Source organism: Panthera pardus, unplaced genomic scaffold, assembly GCF_024362965.1.
Source record: "Panthera pardus isolate Hobbes unplaced genomic scaffold, ASM2436296v1 HiC_scaffold_22, whole genome shotgun sequence".
Classification (NCBI taxonomy): domain Eukaryota; kingdom Metazoa; phylum Chordata; class Mammalia; order Carnivora; family Felidae; genus Panthera; species Panthera pardus.
The window spans coordinates 616655-635231 of NW_026526788.1; the positions used below are offsets into that span (position 1 = coordinate 616655).

The 18577-nt window shown below is 47.1% G+C and overlaps 1 long non-coding RNA gene across 2 annotated transcripts in view; it reads right to left on the minus strand.

Annotated features, from left to right (window-relative positions):
* Positions 1-9288, minus strand: part of LOC109248962 (uncharacterized) — an 87915-nt gene extending 78627 nt beyond the window's left edge. Inside the window, exons 1-4 of one of the 2 annotated variants that reach the window (XR_008425012.1) lie at positions 9180-9288; positions 4812-5690; positions 3663-4083; positions 3243-3551 (exon numbers count right to left, since the gene is read on the minus strand). This is a non-coding gene — a long non-coding RNA (uncharacterized LOC109248962). Of the gene's footprint in view, positions 1-1097; positions 1154-3242; positions 3552-3662; positions 4084-4811; positions 5691-9179 lie in introns of those variants that run through there. The other variant, XR_002072374.2, reaches the window with a different exon arrangement.
* Positions 9289-18577: the final 9289 nt, after the last annotated feature.

Below are 18577 nucleotides of genomic sequence, written 5' to 3' on the forward strand. Positions count from 1 at the left end.
ACAGCAGTCCACATGTGTCTTGGTGGCAGCAGTGGCTGAGACCCCCGCCCGACGCCCACCCACACAACAGCCGTGCTTCTGTATCTCCAGGTTCCGGATACAAGCTCCACCACTCACACTTCTGAGGGAGGAAGGGGCTGGGGGAGCCACGTGCCTGTCAGAGCAACCCCCCACGGGGGGGTCACAGCGCTAAGACAGCTCATTTAAACCGCGCGGTATTGAAAACCAAATGAAAGAGACAAAGAGTCAAGTAGAGAACACTGAAAAGTAAACATTACAAAACCTTCCAAACCAGAAGCCCAGAGGCACATTTTCTTTGGGGAGAGACCAGCTATTTGTTCTTCCTTCCAGGAGTGTGATGTTTATTTAACTGGAAAAGACAGCTTGACTTAATTGAGTGTGTGTGTGTGTGTGTGTGTGTGTGTGTGTGTGCGCGCACACACGGAAGAGGGGGTCTTCTCTAGCTAGGCAGAATTTCTGCTCTCTGGGGCAGAAACAGGTCACACTCTAAGGTCCGTGACTGAACATGGGCACAATTTGGGTTTCTAGAAAAGAAGGAAGGGGATACATAACCTTTGTTAAATGCCTACTTTCACTGGACAGATCTACACCACACATTTAGGCTTTCAACATTTTACGCAACAATCCACAGGAAGAAGCACATTTTACCGTAGCCCAATGCACGCACGAGTGCACAAACACACACACACGTTGACACATGTATTTCATAAAACTCATGCTTGCCCTTCTACATGTGAGGTACTCTGATCTTTTCTACGCCATTGTTTATATTTAATTTTTAATTGAGGTCTAGCATACCACAATAAAGCGCACAGATCTCAAACATACAGCTTGATGGATTTTTTTCAGGGTTCCTAATTTTTTTTTTATAAATCGTTTTATTGAGATATATATATATATATATATATATAAATATATATATACAACATATATATATTCACCTATTTCAAGTATACACCTCAAGAGGTCTTAGTGTATTTCCTGAGCTGGGCAGTCATCCCACAAACTAATCTTGGAACATCTAGCATTTTCATGAGCACAAAGAAAACCCACTATATGTTCTATTTTTTACTTACTTATTTTTTTAACGCTGGTCACAACCTATCAAATTTATGTCACCAGTGGGTCACAGCTGCAGGTGAGAAAAGCTGTATCAGACGTTTTACGATAATATCCCACTTACTTTTCAAAACGAGTCCTGATAGGCCAAAGTATGTCCAAGTAGCTGCAGGGCCAAGGGGCAGGTGTCACAGTAATTCCAAGCTCACAGCACTCAGAAGTGATAGAGGCTGGTCGGGAGGACAAGCCAGACCCACACAGAAACCTCCCTCGTGGGGAGATGCTGACCTTGGTGACTCATTGCACGGAACAGATTACATCCAGAAGTGTTGCCAGACAAACTGAACTCAAACCTCGTTACGCAGAGCTCAGCAATGACATTCATAACCTGGGTGGAGCTGGGGGGACGTGTGCCCTAGCAGGATTTAGGAGAGGAGTCTGAGACGCAAACAAATAACCTACGAAAGCCGTCAGAGATATTGCTGCCTCAAACTCTTTCAACGTGGAGCAGTTGGTCCACATACATGGGAAGAATCCCACAGGGTAATTGGGGGAGAGAATGTGGTGATTAAATACAGATAAAAATGTCCTGTCTTCTCTCTTAGCCCGACTCAACCCGGGGGAGGCAGTGGGGAGAGGTGAGAGTAGGTGGATGTTTGTGTCTTTGTGTGTGTGTGTGTGTGTGTGCGTGTACGTGTGTGTGTTGGGGGAAAGGGAGGGCTCAACTCTCACCCTCACCCTAAACGATCTAGATGTGGCACAACAGGCAGACATTCCAGCCCAAGGTGCCACGAATTATGTGGACACAGATGCCACGCACTTGCCCACTGGGGCTCCAGGAGGGGTTCAGTCAAACACCGGAGGAAAGGAAAACCCAGAGGGCCTGGGTTCTGGATCTCCGACAAACTGAGCCATCCTGAGGTGATTGGCATCTTGAGGGTCAAAAGGTAGGGTGCAGGGCACGCAGAAGGTTCTGGCAAGCCTTCTGCCGTACACAGGAGTGCAACTGAATAAGTGCACCGTATTCCTCCACCCGTGGGTTTGATGGGTAGTCAAAGAGTGAAGATCATTGCGGGGAGGAAAGTAGATAAAAATTTTCCCCTTCCGATCTAGCCCCATCCTCTGTCTAGACACCTGTAAGTAACAAAACCAGGCTCCCCTTCAAGATCCCAGTTTCCTGTTCCATAAGCCGCCTTGATTCATGCAATTAGCAAGCATTTCTTGAACACCTCGTAAGGGACGCCAGTCGGGATAGAGAGCACAAAGCCGTTTCATTTTCCCCTCGAAACCGTTGGTCTGAAGTTGAGGGTAAGTGTCTAAGAGGGTGCCGCATAAAAATCACCAATTTGGATACTGGGGAAGAACCAAGTTCAGTTAATGCCAAAAAGCTATGCCTGAGAGCCTGCAAACCCTATGCTAATCTGAACACATCCGCACCTTGGGCTCAGATAAGCTCACCCGTGCTCCACCCCCCAACTGCAACAAAGGGTCCCCACAAAAGAGCAGAAGCATGATGGGAGCAAAGCCGTGGAGGCAGCCTCTGAACGGAGCAGGGCTGACTGACTCACCAGCAGTGCGTTTGGCTTTATCACGCGCTTGCTCTAGGATGGGCTTGACATCTGTTCCGTGACCTGCTCCGTGGCCATGAGGGCTCCCGCTGCAAAATGCAGGGCAGGGTTAAAGAGCACAGCCTGATCCCATAAAACAGAGCAGAGCTGGCCATGGTGGGTTTGGGCCTCCCTTCCCCTGGAGCCTGGGACACTGACACTGACAAGCAGTAAAAGGCAGGGGGGGGGGGGGTGCCCAGAGCCCTCAGTCCCCTCAGATCCAGGTGCCTGTGCTGCCAGATCTCCCTAGGATATGGGCTCCTTTGAACTTTTCAAAGGTATGGAAGAAAGCCTGGCTTTTTATGAGTTGTGCCTCGGGCAGAGGAAATGGCTGTGTGCAGAAATGGGGGCCAATTAGAGGCAAAGGTCCGGGAGTCGCTCTCCAGAAGGGCTTGCTGCAGCCTTGCCTCGGGGGTCCCGGGGCCAAGGCTCCAGTGCCCCGCTCCTGAGGGCTCCTGGACAAGGGGCTGCTGGACAGAGGCAGGTGACCATTCCAAGGTGTCCTCTTTTGAAAAAAAAAAATTTTTTTAACGTTTATTCGTTTTTGAGAGACAGAGACAGAGCATGAGCGGGGGAGGGGCAGAGAGAGAAGGAGACACAGAATCCGAAGCAGGCTCTAGGCTCCGAGCTGTCAGCACGGAGCCCGATGCGGGGCTCGAACTCACGAAGTGAGAGATCATGACCTGAGCCGAAGTCAGACGCTCAACTGACTGAGCCACCCAGGCGCCCCTCAAGGTGTCTTCTTTTGGATTGAGGTCCGCCTTTGACCCCTCTCACTGCCAGATTCTGGAAGATAGCAGCTTGGCCCGCATCCCCCATTCATCAGGTGCTGTGAGAAATGCCTGCGTGCGGCCAACATCGATTCTGGTGGTGGGAGGAAATGGCACATTTTTTTTCTCAAGCGAAACTGTCTTCCCTGGGACTCTTACGGCCACAGAGCTCTCTTGCAGGGCTACCCTACCTGAGACCACTTACATGCTCTGTCCCACGGGGTGGCCGGCCCCACCTGGGACTGACGGTTTTGCAGGGACACAGGACTTCCAGGGCCAAAACAAGTTAGTCATTCCGCGCACAGAGCTTTTATCCGTACGCTAAGAGACGCAGCGTTTCAAATGGAAACAAAGGAAACCTATCCCTGAGGACAGAGAGCATTGAGACCGGCCCTCCAGTTGCAGAACAAAGGCAGCCTCGTTTGAGATTCGGAGGACAGAATGCATGGAGACTTCCACATGTGCCCCAACCCAAACTACCCGGGTCAACCCAGACCTGAACAGGTGCCCAAGTGGAGCTGAGGCTGTGAAATGAACAAATCAGGAGACGCTAGATGCTGGCGAGGATGCGGAGAAACGGGAACCCTCTTGCGCTGTTGGTGGGAATGCAAACTGGTGCAGCCGCTCTGGAAAACGGTGTGGAGGCTCCTCAAAACATTAAAAATAGAGCTAGCCTATGACCCAGCAACAGCACTGCTAGGAATTTACCCAAGGGATACAGGAGTGCTGATGCGTAGGGGACTCACACCCCAATGTTTATAGCAGCACTTTCAACAATAGCCAAACGATGGAAAGAGCCTAAATGTCCATCAACGGATGAATGGATACAGAAATTGTGGTTTATATACACAGTGGAATACTACTTGGCAGTGAGAAAGAATGAAATATGGCCTTTAGTGGCAACGTGGATGGAACTGGAGAGGGTTATGCTAAATGAAATAAGTCAGGCAGAGAAAGACAGATACCATATGTTTTCACTCATATGCGGATCCTGAGAAACTTCACAGAAAACCGGGGGGAGGGGAAAGGGGGAAAAAAGTCAGAGAGAGGGAAGGAGGCAAACCATAACAGACTCTTAAATACCGAGAACAAGCTGAGGGTTGATGGGAGGCGGGGGAGAGGGGAAAGTGGGTGACGGCCATTGAGGAGGGCACCTGTGGGGATGAGCACTGGGTGTTGAAATGGAAACCAATTTGACAATAAATTATATTTAATTAAAAAAAAAAAGTGAAGCTGAGGGCTGGACCCTTAGAAACCCGACATCCTCGGGCCCGGCTGGGGCCGTGCCTGTCATCACAGCCACCACCACTATCACCAGGCTCCCAGACCCTGGAGTAGCCCTGCTCACACCTACCCAGGTATCCAGGAACGGGGAGGATAGACGCCGCCCAGGATGAGGTCCACAGCGTGGGTTCCAGGCCTCAGCTACAGGCAGGAAGGGCAGGGAGAGAATGCAGAGCTGAAGGGAGAGAAAAGGAGGCCATCGGGCCAGGAGAGAGAAAAGAGCCGAGAGAGAGAATTCTGGTCGGGGTTCGAAATTGGCTCAGCCTTCACTGAGCAATGATACCTAGCATTCCCCGAATGCCTCCGTGGCTGAGATCTCTATTAGCTACACAGAGACTCTTCCAGCATCCCCCTGAGGGCAGCTTGGATTCTCCAGTTTTTCGTGTGAAGAAAACGTGCCTGGAGGAGTTTAAGCCACTCGCTGGAGGTAAGGTAGCTAAGCAATCTCATCACAGGGATGTCTGACGGCAAAGCTCTCGACAGCTAGAACATCCAGCTTTCTGTCTCCTAAGGTTCTATCTGCAGAAGTACCCAGTGAATCTCCGTGCCATGCCCAGGACGGTTTCTATCTTCCCTAAAACGTTAAGATCCACAGGTACTGTCCTTAGGACTCCTTAGGAGAAGCCCTGGCCGGTCACAAAGCCCGCCTGGGGCTCGGAAACGGCCGCGTAGCTCCCCCTGCTGGCCACTCCGAGAGCACAGAAAGGGCGTTGGGATGGCAACGCGACCGGCAACGAGGACGCTTCCCATTGACAAAGAAACCGGAACGCGGCAGCCATGCTGGGGACTGCTCTGTACTTGGCGTAGGTCATTCCGGAGCCCAGAGGAAAGCGGGGAGCGGTGCCCCGCGGCTGGGTTCCCAGAGGAATCCTGAGAGGGTCGTCCCGAAAATGGAAATGATCTTTCGGATGGAGGGATCTCCAAGGCAGGCAGATTGCGCTCGCACGGCCTGAATCCAAACACAAAGAAAAGACGAGAAATGAGAGCTGATGCTTGACTAAAAGAAAAATCACAAAGGCCATACATAGACCTACGGCAAATGTTTACATGTTTGAGCCCTTACTGTGTGCTCACCACTGTTCTAAGAGCTTTCCCGTTGTTATCTCATTTAGTCTTCACAGCAATCCTATGAGATAATATTATGATTAATTTTATCGGATGTGGAAAATGGGGCACAGAGACGTAAAGTAATCCGTACAAGGTCACACAGCCAGAAAGTAGCAGAGCAAGGGCAGATACATAAAGCAAAAGCCCCAAGTGCCTGGCTGGCCTAGTTGGTGAAGCGTCCAATTCTCGATTTCTGCCCAGGTCACGATCTCACAGTTCGTTGGATCGGGGCCCGCGATCGGCTTTGTGCTGACAGCGCAGAGCCTGTTCGGGATTCTCCCTCTCCCTCGACCCCTCCCCAGCTCGCACTTGCTCTCTCTCTCTCTCTCTCTCTCTCTCAAAATAAACATTTTTTTTTTTTTTAAGGCAAAAGCCCTGTGGGAGACAGATTTTATGCTTCAGTAACAAGTAAATTCTGCCCTCCTGTGTGTACAGAAACAGTGTCTCCAGGTATTGGGTCTGTCTGTTGCTCCTTCATTCTTCTATCCCTGGTAACAAGCAAACAAACAACAGAGCATTTGTGAGTCTGAAAGTTAAGGTGGTTCACGTTGGCCACAGTGAAGAGGGAGCCCCATACACTTCCCCTCCCAGAAATAGACACTCTGCCCCTGCACCCTGAAAAGATCACCTCACCCCCTGAGCGGAGCAGCCCACAGAGACAAAGGGGGCAAGCCTGGGTGCCCGGAACCCTAGCCCAGGGCAACGGCAATATAGGAAGTTACCGCTCATGGTTCGTTACAGGGCTGTGGCATTCCCGGGAAGAAAAGAAGGCACATTGGCCGAGGCGCAGACAGACATCTGAATCTTATTCCCCTGTTCTTACGAGCCGCTTAGAGGTCATGTTTCCCCCCACTCCGTTTTCTACTAAAGAGATGACGTCACACCCTACTTGCTTACCAGGAGAGTTAAGTGAGGGCAGGGGGCAGAGGTGACCACAGCCGACCTCAGCGCGATACTTGGTTCTTCCGTAAAATACTAAGCCTGCTGGAGCTCAGAACTGAGACTAAAGAGAAAGAACGTGGCGCCTGGTGTCCCTGGCTGGGTGCTCTTGCTTTACAGACGGACGCCCAAGACACCCTGGACCCCCAGAACTCTACCCTCGCGAGATGGAGGAGTTGGCAGGCTGGCGCGAAGTGGGAGGCCGGCTGCGGGGAATGAGCTTAAACCTTAAAACTGGAAACGTCCCCGGGATCTTGGCAGGGTTTTAGCGCTTCCCTGCGCCTCTAGATGAGGGACTTAAGCTGACCTTCCGACAGCGTCCCCCAGTATTGTGCAAGGACAGAGCTAAGCTTTTAGCAGCACGCTGGAGCACAGATGTGCCAGGGACATTCTGTTAACAAAGCACAAAGGCTCGAAGGCAGGAACAGACCATTCTTGTCCACCGTTGGGAGAGAGCTCCGTTGTGTTTCTCCAACAGGGCAGAATTTGTTTCATTAAAGACTCCGTCATCGCCACCACTGTCAAAGGCAAATCCCTCCCAAGGCCGGCATCTGAATCCGACCACTGGAGCAAGGATTCTGAGGTTTCGACGTCAAAGCCTACAGCTCCAGAGAAAACCCAGGCGCTCGGATCCCCCGGGTAGGGGTAGGACGGGCCACGCTGCGGCATCCCACCCACTCAGGAATCCCTTCTTTCCACTTGTCTGAGCAGACTGGGAAGGAGGGCCTCCGGCAACCAGCTGGAAGAGAGTTGGCTGGGGCTCCGCTGTCACTGATTTATGAAGGCCTTTCGGGGCCAGAATGACACCATCCACCCTCCATCTACCTCCTGCTAATTTATATTCTCAGAGCTTTAAATCACAGCGACAGCCCCGCAGGCCCTTTGACCAGTCAAGGGCTTCCGGGGCCCCGCACGCTGCTCTCCTGTCCGCACAGTGGGTCCTACAGTTCCCCATCCTCCCCAACCTGCTCCAAACCGTACTCCCTCCCAGCTCCTGGGGCTCTCAGGCCCTCTGCTCAATCAGATAAACAGCAGAGCAGTGACTTTCTCTTCGCTGACTTGGAAGCTCCCTTGTCTGAAAAACATTGCCAACGTTAGAAAAAAAACAAAAACAAAAAACCTTATTGATGTTATGACTCACCCTCACCTGGTATTATTGCTAAGCTGCAAAGCAAACACCTGCTCCCACCAACAAAATAAATGCGAAATTACTAAGGTACCTAAGTTCGTTTTCTTTTTCCTTTTTTAATGTTTTTATTTATTTTTGAGATAGAGAGACAGAGTGAGAATGGAGGAGGGGCAGAGGGAGAGGGAGACATAGACTCCAAAGCAGGCCCCAGGCTCCAAGCTGTCAGCACAGAGCCCGACGCGGGGCTCGAACTCACGACTAAGCCACCCAGACGCCACCCTAAGTTCATTTTCTAAACACATTCTACCACACCACTTACATCTTGCTAGGCTAGAGGTATTTTCCAGTTGCCCAAGGCATCTGAATGCCCATTATTTCCACCCCACTTTTATTATTTTTTTTATTATTTAAAAAAAAATCTTTTTAATGTTTTTATTTATTTTTGAGACAGAGAGAGACAGAGCACGAGCAGGGGAGGGGCAAAGAGAGGGGGAGACACAGAATCCGAAGCAGGCGCCAGGCTCCGAGCTGTCAGCGCAGAGCCGGACACAGGGCTCGAACTCGCAGACTGTGAGATCATGACCTGAGCCAAAGTTGGACGCTTAACCGACTGAGCCACCCAGGTGCCCCTACCCTCCTTTTAAATGCTAGTCCAAACCTTTGAAGTCTACTGCCTCTTGCAAAATAATAATAATAATAATATAATAATAATATAAAAACCACAGCACACTGGAAAGCCTTATTATTTTTGAGGGTACCGCAGTAGCTTGCTCTCCAAATGGTAGCTATAGTCAAGCACACGAAACACAAAGCAGGTAGAAGCAGAAAGTAGGCAGGAAATGAAAACCAGGCTGGCTAGAAATTGGAGAAAGGCTTTAGGAAGCAAATATGACAAGGAAAAGAGAAAGTTGTGGGTGATTTCGTCCCTGAGATCAGAGCTCCAGCCCACTGCTAAGGGTTCCGGGAGCCATTCTTTCAGTGGGCAGACAGCCAGTAAGCATTTATTATGCTCCCACTGTGTTGCCACTGTGTTGGAATTAGAAGTCGTCCCTGAGTTTAGCCAGGCTCTTCTAGAGAAAGAAATCCACCCTTACACAGTTAAATCGCCCAGATTGCCTCTGTGGCCTTTCCTGTCCTGCTGCTTCTGTCAGAGGGATTCCGTTTCTGACACAGGGAGACCAGGGATAGACTGTCATCTGTTGATTCAACTCAAGGGCGAAACTCAGGAGCCTGTGATCTTGGCCGGGGTGCTCTCCTACTCACTTTATGTACGGGGAGCCGTCACAGCACTGTTTTCCTCCAAACTCCAAACAGGAAGCGAGGGTTGTGATTTACTTCAAAGGGCACAGGGGGGCCCTAAGATGGCCTGAAAGTGAAGGCGTAAAACATTCAGAGTGAATAAGTGCTGTGGCAACTCGATTGCCCCCAGTGGACTTTCACCTTGCGTTTTATTCTAATACGATCAAAGCAGTGGTGGGGGGAGGGCACCTTGGAAGAAAGGGGGTCTGATTAAGACTGTTTGAGTTTATAATCTAGTTGGAGTAAAAAACCTCTGAATCATCGGCAACCCCAAAGTTCTGACAGCTCTGAGAACTAGGGGAATTCGCAAGAGACACATCACACCAAGAATAATTAAACGACCAGCTGCAGGTGGAATGGGAACCTCAGACAAAGCAGAGGTCAGAGGGAGCAGGGCATGGCCTCCTCCCTGTGGGGACTGAGCCAACTTTGGAGAGGAAAAGCAAAAGGAAAAGGCACCACAGTCAGGAGCCCCTATGAGCAAAGTCATGAAGAAATGGAGCAAACAGGTTTCTGAGGACGGTGGTCATTAACCCAGTAGGTGAGGAAAGTTCACTTAAGGCAGATGGCAGATGAGGTCAGAGAAGCTTATAAATAATATAGGGGTCATTAGACATCTATGGAGGGAAATCAAAATACTGGAACAACTATTTTACAAAGATTAATCTAGTATCAAAATATAGAAAGGGGGGGGCGCCTGGGTGGCTCAGTCGGTTAAGCGTCCGACTTCAGCCCGGGTCACGATCTCGCGGTCCGTGAGTTCGAGCCCCGCGTCGGGCTCTGGGCTGATGGCTCAGAGCCTGGAGCCTGCTTCCGATTCTGTGTCTCCTTCTCTCTCTGCCCCTCCCCCGTTCATGCTCTGTTTCTCTCTGTCTCAAAAATAAATAAACTTTAAAATATATATATATATAGAAAGGGGACATCGGCCTCTGTGCTGACAGCGTGGAGCCTGCTTGGGAGTCTCTGTCTCTCTCTCTCTCTCTCTCTCTCTGCCCCTCCCCCGATCTCTCTCCGTCTCTCCCTCTCTTAAAATAAATAAATACACATTTTAAAAATATAGAGAGAGAAAGGAGGGGGAACACAGAAAGAAGAAAGAGAAAAATTCTGGGAAGCCCCTAATGTCACCCAAACCCAAAGCCCTGGAGAACTGGAGACAGGAAGGAGCGGGGAGCATAAGAGTGACATCAGAAGAGGAAAGATTCGGGGTCCGGGTGACTATAGAAGACAGAAGGAGAAGTAAAGACGATGTGGAGACTTTGAGCCTCTGTATTTCTAACTAACATGGTGGGACTTCCCATCAAAGCTCCCCCAGCCGCCACTATTGTTAGCATCCAAATCCTGCCTTCAAATCAGCCGGATCTTAGGAGTTGACTGAGCTCTGAGGCAGAGCCTGGGGGCAACCGGGCCTCGCTGGTGGCTGTTTTCATTGGGATACATTTCAAGCGTTCTAACGGAGACCAAAAACAATCGGGACTTAAAGCAGACATTGATTTCTCTCTCCCGTAATAGTTTGCACATGTGAGAGCCCAAGGCTTGTACAGCAGCCTCCTGTGTCTAAGACCAGGTTTCTCCTTTCCAGTCGCTCTGTCATCCTTAAGGTGGTGTCCTTCCTGGCGTTCTCCCAGCTGGCCTGCTCCACCCCCTCCATAGTCTAGGCAGCAGGATGGAGGAAGGGGTAGAAGGAAATCACTCTCCTTCCCTTTAAGGATATGACCTCGACGTTGCACAGCCCTTTGGCCACACCTTAGTATGTCCACACCCAGGGCCAAAGGAATCTAAATGAAAATCGAGGGGCGCCTGGCTGACGCCGTCAGTTAAACATCTGATTTCGGGTCAGGGCGTGATCTCACGGTTCATGGGTTCGAGCCCCACCTCGGGCTCTCTGCTGTCAGCACAGAGCCTGCTTCAGATCTTCTGCCCCCCTCTCTCTCTGCCCCTCCACTGCTGGTCACAAATAAATGAATAGACAGATAGATAGATAAAAATGGAGTCTTGATCCCGGACAACCCTGGTGAAAATCCTATTGCTGTGAAAGAAGAAATGAATGCATATTGGAGCTTCACCTGCAGGTACCGTTACAGAAACACTTCACCTAAAGCAATAAATCACACCTGTTTTTGAGCAGTGTGGGAAGAATTGCCCAAGAAAATGGTGGTACCATTCACGGAAATAAGAGAAACGAGGAGGAATCCCAGCAGGGGAAGTAAGATGATTAATTCATCTTGGGATGTTTTCATGGGCGCCCCAACGAGTACTGGATTGGGGCCACGAGAGACCTGACACCATAGCTCAGGGGAGAGACGGGGGTTGGAAACTCAGGTGACAGCCATGATGGCAGAGACCAGGAATGCCTTCCAAAGAGACTAAGAAGGATGTGTCTTATCCGGGACTATTTAATGGGCTTCAGTTACAGTACTGGATGTTCCTAAATGGCTTCCAGAAAGAAACTAAATCCTTCTCTCCACGGGGATTCTTTGTTCCAAATGGCACAGTGCTTAACCTTGGGAAGAAAAAGGGTTCCTTTTTTCTATTGAGTCTGTATTTGAACCCTTGATGGACAATGACTTCTTACTAAGCAAGCCGGCACCTTCTTGATGTCGGTCCCTCTTAGCCTGCACTGCTGGGAGGGAGGGCTCAACACAAGAAGGGAAGTGTTGAGCATTTCCAAGGCGCCTACCATCAGATAAGCTGCCCTTTTTCTGGCAGTCATCAGCATTTTTGAGCATCCTGAATTTTTCATCCTCCATTGCATAGCCGTCCATTTTTAAAGTGTTTGCAAATAAGTAGGATCGGGGGTCAAGTGGATTGGGAACCAGCACCTTCACCTGGCGACAGAGATGGATGGATCTCCAGTCAGTGGGCATGAAGTTGGCTCCAGAATATAGAGTGGCCCCCTCTTCCAATCTACTCGGCAACGTTCTAGCTAAGCTGGGGAGCCAGCCACCCTCCCCTCTAGAAGATAGATATAAATGTCAAGCGCTGAAAGAATGTGCACAAAATGTGGCAAAAAGAAAGAGAGAGAGAGAGAGAGAGAGAGACAGTATTCCAACCCACAAATCTGTGGAAGTCTCTCACAATCACGGCTGCAAGATCACTATTTTGTCCGATGACTTTCTGAGCATCAAAAGATCGGGTTTTATATCGAGTTACTCCTGTCCTGAAGCAAGATCAGAAACATCGCACAGGGGGTTTAGATTCGTCTGGGGTGCAGGGTAAAGCAAGAGTGCAGTGAAGTCAAGGCAATGCTTAATGGTTTGGGTTTCTTGCCAACCAGCTAGGTACAGTTGGAAGCTAAGTAAGGCCATGCCTATTTTTAATAGCTTTCTGAACTAATGAGGCAAGAGTCCTTAAGAGGCACCTGATGTCTTTGCCTCCAGCACAGAAGGAAACTAATATTTACTGAGTATGTATTACATGTTAGACACTTTACATATGCTATCTCGTTTATCGTCCCAACAAGCCTAAGAGACGGGTTTTATTACTCCTACTCCACAGGTGGGGAACCCAAAGTTCTGAGAGATTAAGTAACTTGCCCAGGGTCACACAGCCAATTAGTTGTGTGGCCAGGATATGAGCCCAAGTCAGTCTTGATTTATAGATAGTACATAAAGGGGAGCAAATTATCGTAAAGGGAATATACACAGAATTTTTTATTAGAAAATGTTGTATAAAATCTTGACAGTAGGGTGGTTCTACAAAATGTTGTCTCTGTAGATTAGAGAGATTATAAATCTATGTTAAAACTGAACTAAATGAAAATGGACAAAGTAGGGGCGCCTGGGTGGCTCAGTCGGTTAAGCGTCCGACTTTGGCTCAGGTCATGATCTCACGGCTCATGGGTTCAAGCCCCGCATCAGACTCTGTGCTGACAGCTCAGAGCCTGGAGCCTGCTTCGGGTTCTGTGTCTCCCTCGCTCTCTGCCCCTTCCCCACTCATGCATGTGTGTGTGTGTGTGTGTGTGTGTGTGTGTGTGTGTGTGCGCTCCCTCTGTCTCAAAAATCAACCTTAAAAAAAATAAAAAGAAGGAAAATGAACAAAGTAAAAATATAAATTACGTGTGACACCACATGAGCTTATTAAAAGAAATATGAAGCCTTATAAATAAGGTTAGAAATCTAAAAATATCAAAAGTCAGTGAAACTTTAAAGCATGTAAAATTCTCACCCACTGTTTGATTGGAGTGTAAGTTCAGGTGTTTTTCTGTTTTGTTTTGTTTCGTCTGGAAACTGTTTAACGTTAGCTACTAAAGCTAAATATAGACCAGCCCTCTGACCCATCAGTCCTACCTAAATACCCCAAGCAAAATAGGTGTATGTGCCCACCAGATACCTGAGCATTTATAGCAAGTTTATTTGCCACAACAAAAAACTGGAAACAACCCAAATGTCTGTTCAGAGCAGATGGCTATTTCTTGCCTTTAAGGCCTTTCATGAGTCCCTGTTTTACTGATCCGACTTCATTCTCCATTCCTATTATTTAAAAGATCACAGTTCCAAACTGGTAAGCTTTGCACTCGGTCCTGGTGGGAGTGAATCTGTCGGTGATTCTGAACATGTGAATCTGGCGGTGATTCTGAACATCGGGGCAGCCCGGGTCAGAGGCTGAGGGAATGAGAGCAAGACTTGGGAGGTAATTAACTACCCTGGGAGGGTTTGTGCGTGTTTACATTTCAAAGACTAATAAAACCCGGATCCTTTCCTCCTGTTCCAAAGGGCTGTAACAATCCCAAAACACCAATGTCGTGGTGTAAAGAGGAAAGGAGTCAATTCACAAAAGGGCTCATAAACACATAATCATGTACAACCTCACCGATACTCAAAAAAACAAAAAAAATGCAACCAAATCCAATACGACTTTCTTCTGTTCGTCAATTTAGCAGGGGGTTTTTAAATTTTTAAATATCAAGTGTCAGAAAGGTGAAGGTAAGTTTCTCCCAAACTGGGGATAGGAGGTATTTTGATAATAAGTTATTAAATGTCTTAACTCACACGTGCCCTTTGTCCCCTTTTAGAATTATCCAAAGGAAAAACTAGTGGACCCATGTGACAATCACAATGCCAAGGGCCTCATCACGGGGTTGTCTTTGATAGAAAAGCCTAATAGTTCAACAGGAGAAAGTTGGTTAAATACATGATGGTATGTCCATCCACTTCAAAATGCTGCGGGAAAATATTCAATGACATGAACAATATTCACGATATACTGTTAAATGACGAGCAAGTTATAAATGTTATCCAAAGTATAAGAATACATACATATATGTGTATTTATATAAATATAAATATATATATACACACATTTATAGAAAAACACTGGAAGTCTCCATACTGAATAATATTATAATAATATTCCATATTATTAATATAGAAATAGAAATATATATATACACATTTATAGAAAAACACTGGAAGTCTCCATACTGAATAATATTATAATAATATTCCATATTATTAATATAGAAATAGAAATATATATACACATTTATAGAAAAACACTGGAAGTCTCCATACTGAATAATATTATAATAATATTCCATATTATTAATATAGAAATAGAAATATATATACACATTTATAGAAAAACACTGGAAGTCTCCATACTGAATAATATTATAATAATATTCCATATTATTAATATAGAAATAGAAATATATATATACACATTTATAGAAAAACACTGGAAGTCTCCATACTGAATAATATTATAATAATATTCCATATTATTAATATAGAAATAGAAATATATATATACACATTTATAGAAAAACTCTGGAAGTCTCCATACTAAATTGATGACAATATGGAATATTTAAATTTCCTTCCTTCTGCTTATCTACATTTTCTAAGTTTTCTAAAACGAATTCTCATTACTGCTGGATTAAGAAAACCAATAAACATTAATATATTTAATAACATAAGGGAGTCAGCTGAGAACTGGATGCAGCCTAGTGGCTCCTGGGTAGGAGGACCATTGTCCTCCAGCTGCCCGACCTGCTTCCCTGGGGCCCAGAAACAGCCTTGCCTCCCCGCCTCCCCCACCGCCTCCGACCATTGAGCCTCTCAGGGCTTGAAACCCACAGCTAGTCTCCGCAACGGTGGGCGGGGCAAGAAGGGAGGGAGCTTCTGATGCTCCCGGGGGCTGGGATGAATGTGATCCCACCAGTATCTGCTGGTCCCCCAATGCTCCCTATACACACTGGGCAGGTTTGGCAGTATTAATAGACCAGTTCACTATGGGTTACATAGGTGTAAGCAAGCTGGCGACCACCTCACCACAATGCACCACATCGTTTCTATGAGAGTACCTTCCAGGTCCCAAACACCTGACTTCTTGGCAACCTTTGGCTCCTAACACGCCTGTAAACTGACCACTTGGAATTTACTGCTTTCGGTAACTCGGAACGGTTCAATCACAGGCAGCAATGAGGATTCCTCCAAGAAGAGCTGCTCTCGAAGGTCCTGCTGCCCACGGCCACCTCTTGCTACGGCCCTCAGTACCAGTCCTCCGAGGGAAACCCACAACCTGTAAAGAAGATCCATAGCTTCATTACAACAGGATCAATGAGTGCTCACTGACCTTTCAGCCTCTGAGTCTAGTGGACATAAGGGCCATTTACTCTGCCCTAGCCACCACCTTGTCAGTGACGCTTAATGCAACGATGACACCACGTGACCCCACTGGGGTTGTTGTCTCGGGAGGTTTCGTGGATCGACTGGCAAAGCCATGCTAAGGTCAGCACCATAACTAGGAGCAGAGGGAGCCTAGTTTGAGCTAAACTTTGCTGTCAGCTCCCACTCATTCTCACAGAGTTGCGATATTTACCTCCAATTACTGGATCTCCGACGCCACCCTTCCGCCTCCCTCGAGTGGCTCTTGCAGGGCCACTCACCCACATAAAAACACAGACGTTTTTCTTTTTTCCCCCAAGGAGGGAACTATGGAAATGAGGTGGGCAGCTGTGTCAAAGTGAAAGGGACAGGCGACAGGAGGCCTGCACAGTGGGGTTTTCTGCCCACTGCAAGTGTTGGGCATGGCCTTGTAAACCAGTCCCTTAGATTTTGTTTTTCCTAGTGACTGTCAGTTGACTGGTCAATGCTTCAGATCTTAATTTCCTTAATTGTCGGATAATGAATAAATCTATACCGACCCATCAGCATCCTAAGAAAGCCCCATTTTATCAAAAGAGGGAAGGGAAGGGAGTTATTATTTAGCCTCTGAGGAAGGAATCCCTGAGGCCTCCTTTAAGTGTTAACATGTCTCCTACACCTGGTTTAGAATGGCTTATTGAGAGGAAGGCCCAGGTTAAATCAGGGCCCTCAAACAGCCCTCTAGACTAGAACGCCAGCAAACTATGACCCAAGGGCCTTTTTGTAAATAAAGTTTTATTGAAACACAAATGCCCTCATTTGTTAACTGTTGTCTATGGTTGCTTTTGTGCTACAAAGGCAGAATTGAGTAGTAGCAACAGAGGCCACGTGGCCTGCAAAGTCTAAAGTAGTTATTCTCTGGCCCTTGGTAGAAAAAGTTTGCCGACCCTGGTCTAGACAGTGGAGAGCTGCTGGACCCCATCCTGTTGCCCCGGGGCATGGCCCCTAATAGATACCCCAACGCCCACATCACAAAAGCAGCCCACTGCTTTTGGAGGAGAGGTGCAGAGAGGTTGGGACATAGGGAGTTTAGGGGAGAAAAAAGGGGGAGAGAGGGAAAGACAATTTAAGATCTTCAGAAACACAGAAGGCATCTCAAAAAAAAAAACATAAAGTCTTAAGAATATATAACTAAATGTACAAAATTACGATCCCAACCTAAAGTTTTAGCTAGTGCCTAAATCTGAGCACATCTGTTACAAGCCAGCAGGCATAATAAAAATCATAATAAGAATAATGAACCACCTTGTATTTCTAGAGTGACTTTGTTCTAGCAAGTTCAAAGCATTTCCTTCTCACCTTTCACCTGCCTTCGTAACATTTATGAGAAGTGTTGTTGGACTCACTGAACAGATGAGAAAATGAATGAAGCTGTAACAAAACTGGATTTGAAGTCTCTTCACTTCAGATGACCATATAGCTTTTTGTCTGATAAGCCCTTTTGTGAGTGAATGGGGGTGCAATTAATAATTTCTCTTAGACAACAGGTGTGAACCAGAACTGTCCTGGGCACCCATTGATTCTCACTTTGAAAACTATATTCCAGGGGCACCTGGGTGGCTTAGTTGGTTTAGTGTTCAGCTCTTGATTCAGGCTCTTGATTTTTGTGAGGTCCCACTAGGTGTGAAACCTGCTTGAGATTCTTTCTCTCCCTCCCCCTCCACCCTTCCCTTGCTCGTTCTCTCTCTCTCAAAAACAAACAAACAAAAAAAAAAAACAAAAAAAAGCAAAAAACACAACCCTGATATTCTAGAGAAAAACTGGAATGAGAAAACTTCAATTTATATAATTTTTAGCAAATCAAATACCACCAAACTTATTTCTTGGGACTTTGGAATACAGAAGACAGAGAAAAGGAACCTCATAAGCCTCCTAGAATCACAACCTTCTAGAATCCTAGGAAGTGGCTGAACGGCTCAGTTCCAGGCCTGGGACCACAAAGTGATTCATCCATCACCCTGTCATTTGGACTTCCAAAGCAAGAAGCGTTCTAAAGAGAGAAGGAAGTAGAGGCAGGAAAGCAATACCTGTAGCCAAAGGAGCTTTGAAACCCACGAGCAATCTTGACCTTCATGGCGGCCCAGGCCCAAAGCCGAAAGCTTGTATTCTTAGACGAGTGGGTGAAGTGTTGGCAACTGATTCTTTCAATTCTTCTTGTGTGTTGGTCAAGAGAGAGGAAGGAGAGAGATATGGGGAGGGGTGGGTGTTACCAACCTTTGTTGGCTATTCATCTTTGTCCCTTCATGTCACACAGGAGACATCCCATACATGTTTGATGAGGGAATGAAGATATAATGCCCAAGAATTTTTTCTGCGATGAAAAGTCACAGATCCAAGAAGTTCAGAGAACCCCAAACAGGCCCAACACACACACACACACACACACACACACACACACACACAACCACCTGCCACATCATAATCAAACTACTGAACACTCAAAGATAAAGAGAGAAATTATCAAGGCAGCCAGGAAAAAAATGACTTATATAAGGTGAGAAATGATAATAATTATAGCTACTGCTTGACCAAAACCATGGAAGCCAAAAGACAATGCAGATATATCTTTACAGTAGTGAAAGGAAAAAACCTGTCAACCTAGAATTCTATTTCAAGCAAAAATGTCTTTCAACAACAAAAGCAAAATAAAGATTTTTCAAACAAGCAAAAGCTGAAATGATGTATTGAGGCATACCAGGTCTGTAAGAAATGTTA